The following is a 14118-nucleotide window of genomic DNA, read 5'->3' on the forward strand; positions in this document are numbered from 1 at the left end:
AAACAATGAATCGAAGGGGATAAACAATGAATCGAAGGCGATAAACGATGAATTCCTGCTTGTCGTTCTATTTACGTTCTGCGTACCGGCTGTCGGATTTGGGTCCCACAGGAAACTTAGCCGAATCACGCTGGGGGACGAACGTGTTAAAAGCCCTTCTTTTATCATCGCCGATATTAAATTTATATATATTTATCTGGAAACCGTTATTTTCTCGTTTGTAATACGATACCGGTCGATAATGTTTTATATAATAATTACACTTATTAACGATATTATTTGTTCAAACCGTATTGACCTTTTCTATTAGGTCGTCCGGAAAGTTTCTTTCGTTTTATAAGAAAATAATGTATGCACAATATTTTCCGTTTTAGTAATAATAATTTTTATAATTCTAATAATTTAATACTTTTAATAATAACAATAAAATAATAATTTTATCGAATTGCGTATGATCCATTTTGTTTTATCAAAATAAATATCACAACGTTCGACAGATTATGTTTCATATTTGTATAAAGATGCATCGTTGTAAAAGACATGTCTGTAAAAGGAAGACACTTTTCGGAGGATCTAATACTTTCGTTGCTACAGCCGCACCGCTGTAGATTCTTATGAGCCACTGGTTACTAGATATTGTCACACACTCAAGAAGACCATCCGCTCAGTAACCAGATAGACCGAACACTCTGCATGCCACATCTGTTGAAACAATAACTAAAAAGGGACTAGTCCCTCCAAAGGGACTAGAAGGACCTTCCTAAACCAGCGCTAAAACAGTCCGTCGTAGCATCTCGAAGCAGTCTGTTCTAACATTCCGAACCACGCTGTTGTAACCGTCACTCTGTTGGATTTCTGCAATAAATCTCATTGTTGCATACGAAGTTCTATTTTCTTCACCCTATTCGTGAAAGAATCATCTCGTTGGAACCGCGACGCGAGGAGATCACCGGCGATCCGTTAATTTCGCGATCTTTTGTGTCTTCGACGTGACAATATCACTGGATATAATATTAACGTACGGTATCGCTAGCATTCTGCTTCACTTTGTTATATTTTTCTGGGACAAAAATTATTAACCGTCTAATCGTTTCGTATTTTATTTACTGGTTAGGATTTCAAAATAAGTGACAAAATCTATTTGACTTGGATCCCAGTTTTACGTTTTAGTTTACACGTCGTTTCGATATTTGTTATTGATTCTACCGCGACGTTTTGGAATCTGTATATTACTTATATTTCGACATTTTTAAATTTTCATGTTACAGCTTAATGTTACTGTAACTGTTAACATGGTTAGATATTACCAAATATTATTAGTGTTTTTACAGTTAAATATTCACAGTTATTAAAGAACTTTTATCAGTATATTATTTGCGTTTCGTAAAATTTTTTCAAGCTTCATCGCAGCTATAAGCGAATATGGTTATCCTGATTACACGTATTGGTAGAGTTCGAAACCAATCTGAAAACGTACGTAGAAATTGTAAATCGTTCGCCGCAAATAGCGTGTAAAAAATTGTATACGAATGGTATAGGCAAATAAAAAATGAAACGTTTTGAATATGTAAAAGCGTAGATATCTCTGTGATAAATATTTTCAAGCTTATATTTTCAGATTTGTCGCAAATTTTGCTAATGTAATCACGATAGCGATCACGATACTAATGAAATTTAAAAAACTTTCGTACAACGCGTATTTAAAAATTTCTGTTTTCTACACGATTTTCGATGCTTCCTATCGAAATTGTTTTTCAGTTTGGATTAACGAACACTTTTTACGTTTGCGCTACGGATCAATTAAAAAAATTGCACTTTGTTTACGCTAAAAATTGCACATTGTGTTTGCTAAAGCGAGCTCGTACACGGTAGTAGGAAAAAGAAAAATTTTTCAAAGTCGATCCACTGTCGCTGTAAAGTAACTTAAAAAGTCACAAGAATGCATGAAAAAGAGGGAAAAAACCCAATACGAATAACAATAGTGGCAATGCTATTCCACGATATTCGCTACAACCTGCTGCAAATGAAAAACTAAACCACAGCGTTGTACTTGTTGCATCAAAGGAATTAAAATTTCATCGAACAATATACCAATCAAAGGAACAAAGGATACGTTGGAAAAAGAACTACAGGAACGCGTGTTAATTTTCAAAAATCCGTTGAGTATACAAGAAAGGTAAAGGTAAATGGATAAATGTGACAAATATTTTCAAGCAAAATTTAAACGTTGCACACGATTGTTCCCCCGCGAGAAGATATTTCGTTCTTTTTTTTTTTTATACATTTTATTGTAAATATATTTAAAATAACTGCGAAGAAAATTCTCTCCATTCTGAATTCACTGGATAACACAGACTGTACCTTTAATACTTCCACGTTTTACCCTTATCATAAATCCCGCACAGCTTTATTATAGCCGTTACAATACGTTACTCAAACTTGTCATAAACAGTTGTTTTATTTTAGCTTTTGCGATAAAGATCACGCGAGAAGTTTCACGCAATTACCTGGAGCTTGCAAGAATAATATCAGAATAGCGTTCGTACGAATAAGATCAGTTTGATATTATGAAAATTCATGGATCAGCATATAACGATATTAGCTATATATAGAAATATATATAGGAATTGCAATATCGTTATAGTGCAATGGCAAGTGATATAATACATTGACAAGTATATTGCTAATTACATTTATTAGGAAACAAAGTTGAATGAAATGTCGAAACTAAATTCTTTTGTTCGGTGTCCCTGATAGTATGCTGTGCTTTGTGTTCGCGAAATGTCAGAACGATGTGCCACGTGTTATCAAAAACACCATTTAAACCCGAGGAACCACAAATATTTCATCCAAAAGACATCGTGAAAGTTCAAAAAAATTTCTTTATTCTATTTCGAAAAAAATCGAACTGAGATACCATCTTCCTTTTCCGAAATTAACAATTTGTTAATTGTTAGCACGTTAATTTTACGCGAACTGCAGTGGCTAGAAAAAGTATTTACAAGTTATATTATAATATATTGTATCGTAACATTTAATATATCAACCCTCTGATGTGCGATTTAATTGTAATTAAAATGGTAATTAATTATTACCATTATTTATTTAAATTATAGTCAGCCAGGCAAGTCAAACTCAGACTCGTTTGAGGCCAAAGGATTAATGTAGTAATCGAACGTATAATTATAACGTATCGTAAATAACGTATCGTAACATTCACATATTACCTAATTAATTATGTCCAAGTTTATTAAATTCCATATCATTAGATACCAGTGTACCTAGTTTCATATGGCTCCAAAAATTTGATACGAAATACGAAAATATGTATATGTAGAGCCTGATAAGAAAGTCAAATACAGTCCACCGAGGTCAAAGGTGAAGCTGATTTTCAGCATGAACAGAGTATTTATATCTGACGATGAAGAAATGCCACTTAATGTTAGTCAATCCGGTGTAATTATCCTTTTTTTTTTTTTTTTTACATCAATAAACCACGAGTCGAATTTAACTTAAATTTGTTTAGTTAGAAGATGATTAAAAATTATTTTTATATCCACCCATGACCCCAGTATTTGCTTTTCGTCTCGAAACATTCATAAAGATCATTTTAATCGCTTCTCCTGATTCTCCCAAAATTTCACTTAAGGATGCTTTCCGCTCATCTTCATCTCGTGATTAATCTTCCTCGGCGTCTCTTCCCTTTGTACAGGCTATTTCATAACACGTGGCAGTCGTTTCAGGCGACACAAAAACAACGGGCAAAATTCATATCACAAATACGCGTTCTATCTGACCCTGCCTCAAACTTATGGCCACTTTTGCGTTTCTATAACGCGCAACTTCTTATCTTCACGGAAGATGCTCCAAACGACCATCCACAATCTGCGTGCGGACCTTTACAATCGTCGTGTCGAAGAATTCTTCAATTTTGCAAAGATTCCATTGTACGTGGAATGATGTCCTAATCATTTCGAGCACCTTCAGTGAAGATAAGTTGTCTGACTATTATAACGCAAAAGTGACTGTAACTTTGAAACAACGTCAAACACGACACATATTCGCACGAACATTTTTCATCTTTTTTTTTTTTTTTGTGTCCCTTGCTCACTCCCGATATCGTTGGTCTCACGTGTTATGAAAGAGCCTGTATAAGCCTCTTTCAAGCGTTCAGCTCCACGCTTATACATCAGACAGGTGGGAAAAAATTCATCGAAAAGTAAGAACAGGTGCGAGCACTTTTTCCAGCCACTGTACTTACAAGCGGAACGATCGGTGCGAATTTAACGACAGCTCGTTGACCTAGGGCGCAACATTAACGAAAGCGTTTAATCTAGTTTACGGCAATACAGATGGCGATAATTTTGTTAAGGCAAGAGCTGTCAACGGCTCGCCATTGTCGACGCGGAACAATCGACGATATTCTATAGCCGATCTCGAGAAGCGTTTCCGATGGGAAATCGATGGCTGACGTACATTCGAAACTTTCGACGGGTTCTCGATTGCCGGCGATCAACCGGATTGAGATACGAAAGAAATTGAATTAACGATCGGCAGATCGGATGCGCGGCGCCGGAAACGCTGCACTGAGAGGCTTAAAACGAATATATAGGAATATATATATATAGACGGCCGACCCATCGCGTCGCGTTCAGAACTTTCAATCAAGTTCAACGAAAGGAAGCTTGTAATTCGCAAGCGGAACTGCGAGATCGAAATGCACCGTCCCCAGAGCCATATTGCTACGCTTCCAGGAAGAAGACAAAGCAACGCACCTCGAGTGAGAAAAACTCAAGTTTGTCCGCGTCTTTACCTTTACGTTCGTCCAAAGAATCTCTTAACTTCCAGTTGACGTACTACGCCGAACAGAGAGTAAGAGTTGAATTTCCAATTACGCGCTCCGAATCGCACGGTGCAAGTTTAGCGTAAGTTTTTCCGCTCGAATACTCGGTCGTTTCATCTGCTTCTCCTCCGCTCGTTTTTTAAATACCCGAGCGTAACAGGAGCTTCGAAATTGAAGTTCCACCCTCAGCCAGCCAGGAGATGAATTTGATTTGATGATTGGAAGAGAACGATAATTGTTTTTCATATGGTTGCTGTCGGTAGATTTAGCGAAGTTCTGAACGCGACGAGTTCTGAACTCGTTGCGGCGTATTAAGAGTTTCAGCAGATCGATAGTTATGCGTATCCCTTGGACGAGGAACGAGGGGATACGGATAAAAGAAGAATACGTGATCCTTGTAAATCCTTAACGCTTTTATTCCAACTTTGCTTTTATGACCGATAGAAATAACACAAGGTAGCCGTTGCTGCTCTGACACGTAAGAAATTCCATCTGGTTGATCGTTTTGTTACCTGAATAGAGCAATTTTAGTACACGAGAGACGTTTATCCCTGGTTTAACGGTGTATACGCGATGTAATAAAAATGGAGCCGTTGCACCAAATGCACTGCGCCTTATTTTAATCTGCTCGAGTAGAGTGAAAGGTACAATGTTAGGTCGCGTTCTAAAACCTTACAAATCTTCTAAAACGAATTACGTTATGTCGTTTCATGAATTATCGCCTTTTGAGAATTTCACACGATGGATTACGACGGTAGTTTCATAGGAAAAAAAGAAATATTGGGTTGGCAACTAAGTGATTGCGGATTTTGTCATTAAGTGGTAATGAATAACGGGTGCCAACTCAATAAAAGAATTAATGGAAAAATGACGAGGAAAATATGTAATCGATCAATTACTGGCACGTAATTAGTTAGAAATGTCTGGACACTTTGGTCAGACGCTGCAGATTTGTAGAAATTAATGATAAAGTAGCAACTGTAAGAAACGCTGCACGGTTGGAATGTAGAAATGAAACGATCAATATTTTCTGTATCATTAAATATATTCAGATATTATCGATAATGCCAATGTTTGCGTATTTTCAGTACAAAAATATGTATTTCTAGAAATGTATGTATAGTAAACAGTTATATAATACATTTGTATGCAACACAGTCCTCTAGAGTTTAGATTTAATTTCCTAGGATCAGTTTTGTTATTGCATATTGACATTCAAAGATCTATTTGATCAGATTAAATTACTTTAATTAAATGAATTAATTATAATACACTTTTAAACGTAATTATGGTGATTGTGAAGAATAAGACCATTGCAATTTGATTCATCTGCAATTTGTCACGAGAAATTTTATCATATTGATTCATCGTATCATAGTAATAATTCAAATTAATGGCAAATAGAAATTATTAACTTTCGATGTTTAAAGGTGATATGCATTTATGATAACACGAACAATAACCTGTTAAAGTGTGATAAACTTATTTTCTCGATATTTTCTTAACACGATCGTACTAACTCACGTTTATAAAAACATTGATAAAAGCCTTTAGAAATATTTGTAAAATCGTGCACCCATTTAAAAAAATATACGAAAAATCCCACGTTATACGATATTTTTCATGCCATGTAGACGTAAAAAGTGAGAACCACATCTTTTTATCCAATTTTTAACTATCTTATTCTAAATATTTATAAAAGTGACCATTGAAAAAAATAAAAAAAAAAAAAACTATACTAAATCAAGAGCTTTCCTAAAAACTATCGTTAACTATCGTTTCGTTATAAAAATTCGCAAAAGCATTTTCTTATTTGAAAAACATTTTATACCATATTTTTAATACTAAACGAAAAACTGTACAAACATATTATTGGTAGGATATAAAAAAAAATAAAAGCTATGTTTTTTTCCATTTTTAGAAAGCGTCATCGTCGAAGTCGTATTTCGATAGAAAGACCACTCATGCAGAAAAGTGATATTTTTATTTCGCCATTCAGATTCATCCGTATGTCACAGATCTTTGAATTGACATTTAAATGGGGCAACGAATCAACGTAAAATAACAGAGCTGCGTGCACGCGTCAAGCAACGCACGAAGGCGGCACGAATAGTTTCGCGGTGCAATATAGGGGAAATCCAATATCCTCGATACCCGCAGGAATCATAGCCAGGTCTCTAGTCCCGTTGGGTCTAAATGCAATCGCGAAAAGAAAGAAGGAATCGCAACTATTTACGATAAACACGGTTTATACAATCCTTGTGTTTACTTGGGCGAATCGTCTTTTCTTCGATAAACTATTGCTATCAAAACGTTGTCTTACATCGCGATAGAATTTTTAAACCCATTGCACATGAGAATACAGAACGTTCCACGTTGAAAAATTCAATTCTCGTTTAAGTCTAGGGAAGGATATTAAATTTGTTCGATCAAAAGAAAAAAAAAAAAAGAATTTACAGGTCGCAAATAAGTTGTCTTTACCGATAAAAAATTATTTACAAAATAGAAAGAAATATGAGAATAGAGATATTTGCAATATCCTAGAAAGTTGCTACGTTGCTTCTCGCATACGGTGGCTGGCAAAAGTATTCGTACGATTACTATAACGCTCTTATATTTCTATCGTGTTATATAAAAAATTTTGAAATTTCATTAGCGCTGTAACGAAACTTTCACGATTATGTTGGCAAAACTTGTAGCCAGTCCGAAAGTATATACGCAAGTTGCAAAATATTTATTGCGAGCTTGTCATTTAGTACAACATTGATGTACAGCGTGAATAATTGCTTTAAGTACACAACAGGCGTGAAAATGATCGCACTGAATACCGCGAAGTTTATTAATATCACGGATTGCCCGTTTAAACAGTTTTCTGATCTCTGCAAAATGCAGGTACTGATGTGATCTCGCTGTCGTACACTTGTTGCAATCAATAATTAGGAATTTTATATTTCCATTTCTTCTTAACGTCGTCAATACGTATATTTGTTTTAAATATCTTACAATTACCGTATATATTTTCAGAATCGTTTAAAATTCGATCGATATAGTCACGATAGTCGTCATTAGGACCTTAATGAAAATTCAAAACGTTTCGAAACAATTAATAATATTACATTATTATATAATATAATATATATAATAATATAATAATATTATATATATTATATATAATATATATAATAATATAACAATTATTAATATATCAATAAAAAAATTCTGCCATATGTGTTCGTCGAATAATTTTGTGGTCTCTGCAAAATATATATAGATACTTGTACTTTTCTATTTTTGCAGATTTGTAAAATTGCAATTTCTTGCAATTTTCCAGATCCCTTTTTTGTACATTTTCAGAATCGTAAAATTTCGAAACAATATAATCCTGATAGTTGTAGCTTACTAATAAAATTTCAAAATGTTTCGTATAATATACGTGATACGTTCGTAAAGGATGTCGACGTGTGTATGGATACTTTGAGTTACTGTACAACATCAAAGATACTAACTGCACTAAATTGTACTGAATAAAACTGTACTAAAATTCGGATATTATGGTGCAATGATTCACTTTGTTGATATTAACAAGTGGACTTCAGTCATTCTATGTCACTTGTACTTTTTTATTTTATTCTAATAATGCCAATTGTTTATCTTGTTTGCGATCTCATTTTTAAGATCTTATCTGTGATCGATTTCCATCGTTTTGCAGTACGTATTTTGTTTACGCCGTGTCGAAAATAATCTGAGTGCTTCGTGTATAATAATTAGGCTATGTATTTTTATGCATTTATAATAAAGTTAGATGCACAATGATATGCAAAGTGTACGTAGAATGTAAAAATACATAAAAATTCCAGAATAAATTACAATATTCAGAGAATGATACAGAACTTTTACTTATTTTCCAGACTTTATAAAAATACGAATTTCCATAAAAATCGGCAATTTAACAATAACTTTTATTCTCAATTCGCCATACGAGACTAAAGAATTTTAGAGACATTAAATATAACGTTAAAGGAAATATCGATACGTATTATGCATAAAATAATTATACTATTATTACTAAGTTTTAATAAATTACTTTGTTCGTAAATTATAATAGTTTCTAAAAAAGTGAAAATGGATGGAAGAATTTATGGATAAAAAAAAAAAAAAAAACTGAGAACCATAACAAAGTTTAATAAAATTACGATATCGTGGAATTAATAAATAGAAATTCGAGTGGTTACAATTCTTGTTGTTTGTGCAACAGTTTCTACTCCCGATTGCATAGAAATAGTGGGAAATAAGTTTGAACAACGAACACGACGTATTGAAATCATATTTCTATTTAATTAACTTGTAGGAAATTTTTGTTACCCGAGTACGAACGTTATTGTTGTTCCTAGAAAAATTCTACAGCTGCCTACAAATTTATGTAAAAATATACAAAACCAACTGTGCCACGCTATTCTGTAATTTTTCTCACAGTATACAAATCATTAAAAATTATCAACAATTGTCATCATAATTAAGAATGAATAATGAACCGTCGACATACATATATCAATTATTTATTTGCGAACACGAACCTACGTGCATTACGAAGAAAATTTTATCGTTGATTAAACGACTAACATTTTCTACTGTTATTTTCTATGACACATCGATCCTTTAACAATTTGCATGGTGTTTTCAGCACTGGGTTATTCATTCCACGTTTTAACATATGCCGTGAAAAAATCGTTCCAAATGTGTGACGAATCATGTTAAAACATAAATTCAAAAACAATAAAATAATCGTTAAAATACGAAAGTATCGAAACATACGTATTTTGTAATATTAATACACTTTCTAACATATTTAATACTATTTTTGTGTGATATTATTTTAAAATATGTAAGTGCAAATTAAATAAATAAATCATATATAATATACCTCGTAAGATCTGCTTATTCGACAACCACAACGAACGATAGTAAACGCGGAAAGATAAAAAGCAGTCTATTTTCCAATCAGTTTCAGCCTACCAATTTTCAATATAAGAGGAAGCATAGTCTCAAACGTGTTACTTCGTGTCGTGTTCAATACACAATCAAACGATCAATACACGAAACCTGGAAAATCGCAGGAACACGAAATACCCGTTTCCTACGATTAACGGACGGAACGGCACATTTCGTTCACTTCGCGACGTACACGTTCAACGAACAGTTTCGCGAATTTCCTGAAAAACGGTTAAGAAGAGAAAATTAAGAGCCGAATGCGGCGTTCGATGGATCATTTTCGGCTTCCGTATTCCATTTTGACAACTGAGAGATCAGCGGAGGAACGAGCTAATTAATGTGACGAGTTGGCGGTGCGCGTTGCAGCAAGAATGGTTTATTCCAAACACGCAACGCAACGCGATATCACGCGAACGGTGCGCGGTTGATCGTTAACCTCTGACGTTAACTTAACAGGTACGGGAGGAGCGAAACGTTCGTAAGATGCGGAAAACGGATAGTCGAACTATTTCGGTACGCATGATCTTCGCTTGTTTGAAGAATTGCTGCGTTAATACGTAAATTGTGACGAAATGTGACGTTTTCGGTGTATGAATCACTGAGCGTACAGCTTGGCCGCGAGCAACCGTGAAGCAAAGCAAATTCTCAAAGGTCAAAAATAATGCGTTTTCGACGAAGCGATTCGGAAGAAAAAGAGGAAAAGAAGAGAAGAGAAGAGGAGGAACACGATACCTTCGATACTTTCGCTCTTGCGTTTACCTTATATGCTATCGATTTACTTGACCGCCACGGCTCGAAACTGCATAATTGATCGTCGTTCTTTGCAATGTCGTTATCACCGAGAAGGATTAAGCGCCTGTATCCCGCGAACACTTCTCTGCCACTTCAGCCGAACTATAACTTGCCAATCTCTTTAATTCCCTAATCAGCCTTATCAATCTTCTTATTTTCCGCATCTGTCAGTTTATTGCCGCACTTATCTGTTCCGTGGAGCGAGACACCGCCAAATCCCTGTTCCAACGAATCACTATCTAACCCTAATCGCGCGGAAAGAATAACGCAACTTGGAATGGTATCGTTTGCCCGTAATCTCCTACTAATTTGGAGATCGCGTATCGCACTGTAATCTTCAACCCCACGGCAAGGCGTGCGTAATATTCGTAACGTGGTAATTGCTGGAGGACCCGACTAACGAACGCGGCGAAGGACGAGACAGAGATTATCGAGGCAACCACCGCGAAACACTCGCAACCGCAACGAACGACAACACTCACTTCTTCTATCGCGTCTGTCGATTTTCACCGTCCTTGTCCCGCCAAAACGAGCGCCGACCGAGAGCACGATAAAGAGAGGCGGATATGAGAAAGATAATATTGAGCGCTTACCTCGAAAATTAGAAAGCGATCGTGCAATTCCTGTCCGATGAGTCCAAGGTCCTCTCGTCACAGATAAAAATCTTCTGCCGGAGACAGAGGCGACGAAGAAGAAAAAGAAGAAGAAGAAAATCGAAGGAACGACCCAAAGTAAACAGGCGTTTTAGTCGTCAGCGGCTACGGGGGAGATTTTCGTTTATCGATTTGCTTGATCCTGACAGAGCGAGTTCCGATCCTTTGCAGACAGCCGATAGTGTACGATGTTTACTGGAACGTAGCTCGAATGCGATTGTACTCGGGTGGAAGATAACCGAACTGTTTCTTCCAGGGATAACAGGTGGTACGCAGGAGTTCCTCACCGTGCAGAGTGCTAACGACGTGTGACGTTGAGGGCTCGGTGCGAGAGGGCTTTTATAGCCGACCGTGCCGGCTCGGCTCGACTACGCTCGACACGACTTGCCATAGAGAGGAGCTGTTGGCCCTACAAACCGATTTGTCCCTTCGCCCGTTTCCACACGCGCCTCCCCTATGACCCTTGATCCTCTTCGATCAGGATTAAGGACCCGGTGCTGAAATTAACAGCCGCTCGATGATAATTGACCTGTTAAATGGTCGACGTCTCGTCCACGCGATATTTCCATATTAACATTTCATTTCGATATAATTGTGCAACAATTATAGAAACGATCGATCGCTAGATATTTACGTATTTATGGCAAATCTAACGTTACGAGAATATGGAAAATACGCGTACTTAGAGCGACTGTATCATAGTGAAAAAGCACCTGTAAATGCGCGTTCCTTTTTTGCAATGAAGCGCTTTTTTATTAGGTTCTATTGTTTCACTCGCGCAGCGTCAAATTTTTCCGATCGTACGCAAGTATCGCTAAACGATAGAGAATTTATTATCTAGCATCTAATTAAGTATAAAGTGCAACGATAAGTAGAGTGGTGGAGAAACGCGTTTTGCAGTCACTGTAATGTGCAAAGTAAGCGTGCAAAGTATCCGAAATATATTATCGATTGTAACGTGACATCTAACGAGTGAGACAAATTTTTGCTTTGGTTCTTTTTCTTCGGTTGCGTTCGTAGAAATGTAAATTTGTCTAGCAATTGTAATTGAGCTTCACGGTTCTTAACTTCCCAATTTTTATTAAGATCAGAATAATTGTTTCTATCAATTTTTACATTTATTCTTATCTCAAGTTTTTACGTGAAAGTCGATGCACAATTGATCGCGTTAATATTCGGACACAGTACAATCTCTGTGTTTATTGCTTCGTATAACAAGAGGGTGATTTAAATATCGCGTTGTTTGTTCTACGAGAATGTTGTAGCTCGAAAAAACCTAAACAATTTCTTCCTAATAGTAACGATTAATTGTACAATTCGTTTTTAACGAAAAGGATATTGTCTTTGTTTTTTTAAATTCCATGTGAACTTTTACTTTTCTTTTAATGTCTCTATAATTAATAGCAATAATTTAGCAATTTCATAATAACTTCTACCCTTTTTTCCACGATAAATCCGAAATTGTCTTTTACCAAAACCAGTATTTTTTCCTTCTCTCGATGTATTAGATTTCTTTGCGTAATATAAAGATATTGACGTCAATTTCTCTTCTGCCGTTAATTATACTAAATAATTATACGAAATAAATCTATTTCATAGCGCATATTGTTTTCAAGAATCGCTAGATTGACGAACGTGGACAAGTGTTCGAATATTAGTGTCGCGTGAAAAATAGGACAACTCTTTGTTAAAAATCTTTTGTAAAATTAGGTATTGTTGCTACGAAGAAATTGTTTACGTATCTTCTTTCTTACAGAAAGTGACAAATACAGAGATTGTGCTGTATTTGTATTTGTATTGTATTGTATTTAACATAACTGTATGCTGTCGAATTTTGTATTTTTTAAATTTGTTTCGTCGCGCTTATGAAAGGAAATTTCTTCCTTTTTTATTAAATTATAATATATTTCCTATTATCGTACTTTATATCAAAAACGAGCAAGCGTTTAAATATTATATTTTTGAGCAACGGCGTACGTAAAATTTATAAACATAAAAACAGACATTTTTTTCAATCTTCCTATCAATGTCCGAGTACTTTCAAAATTGAAGATGTGCAACGAATGTACAAAATTCCGACTCGACTCGAACGCTTCATTTGCAATTATTTATTACACAATTGAATTTGAATTTATAATTGTTTATTACATTATTGAGTTTCGTTTTTTCAATTCTGTTTTGTTATTGCGAGAGAAAAATTGCAAGATTAATTGCAATTTCATTTGTCATTACCCCTTCCTCCACTAAAAATGTTATTCTTTTTTTTTAAAAAATTGAAGAATTTGTAGCAACGCGATAAACTATGATATTTAATTATTTTTAATTACAGAAATTTTTTTGCGTTCCCGATTTGTTTAACAAGTTTCTTAAATTACCCACGTATATCTATCGCCGCTCTAAAGAATTATTTAATATTTTTAAATATTTTTCGCCGCTATTTTGTTTTTCATCCGGATGGCACATGTTCGTGAATTTTAGGGAAAATGAAATATTTATAACACGTTTTTTCTTTCAAATTGTACACATTTGTCCATGTTTTTACTTTATTTAATAGTTTGCGCTTCTGCAATAAACGAGTCGCATATTCTTCGAATCGTTCTACCAATTTTCAAATATCTTCAAACTCGAAGATTTTCAACGGATATTACGAGTGAAATGCGATTTGAATATTTCGTTTGCAATTATCTCTCAATCATTGTACAGGATTGAATCTTCTTTTTTAATTCAGTTTTTTCGCGCGGTGGACTTGTACAAGATGTCTATTATACTAATAGAGTTTTCATGTTTCGATGAAACCTTATGCGTTACTTTATCCGTGTTTTTCAACAATTTTCCCCTCGC

At 35.1% G+C, this 14118-nt stretch overlaps 1 protein-coding gene across 1 annotated transcript in view; it reads right to left on the reverse strand.

Annotated features, from left to right (window-relative positions):
- Positions 1-11610, reverse strand: part of Dh44 (corticotropin-releasing diuretic hormone 44) — an 88129-nt gene extending 76519 nt beyond the window's left edge. The window contains exon 1 of the mRNA XM_072001435.1: positions 11218-11610. The gene's annotated coding sequence lies outside the window, so the exon portion shown is untranslated. The remainder of the gene's footprint in view (positions 1-11217) is intronic.
- Between the last annotated feature and the right edge of the window lie 2508 nt (positions 11611-14118).

The sequence above is a fragment of the Bombus fervidus genome, chromosome 4 (assembly GCF_041682495.2).
Source record: "Bombus fervidus isolate BK054 chromosome 4, iyBomFerv1, whole genome shotgun sequence".
NCBI lineage: Eukaryota > Metazoa > Arthropoda > Insecta > Hymenoptera > Apidae > Bombus > Bombus fervidus.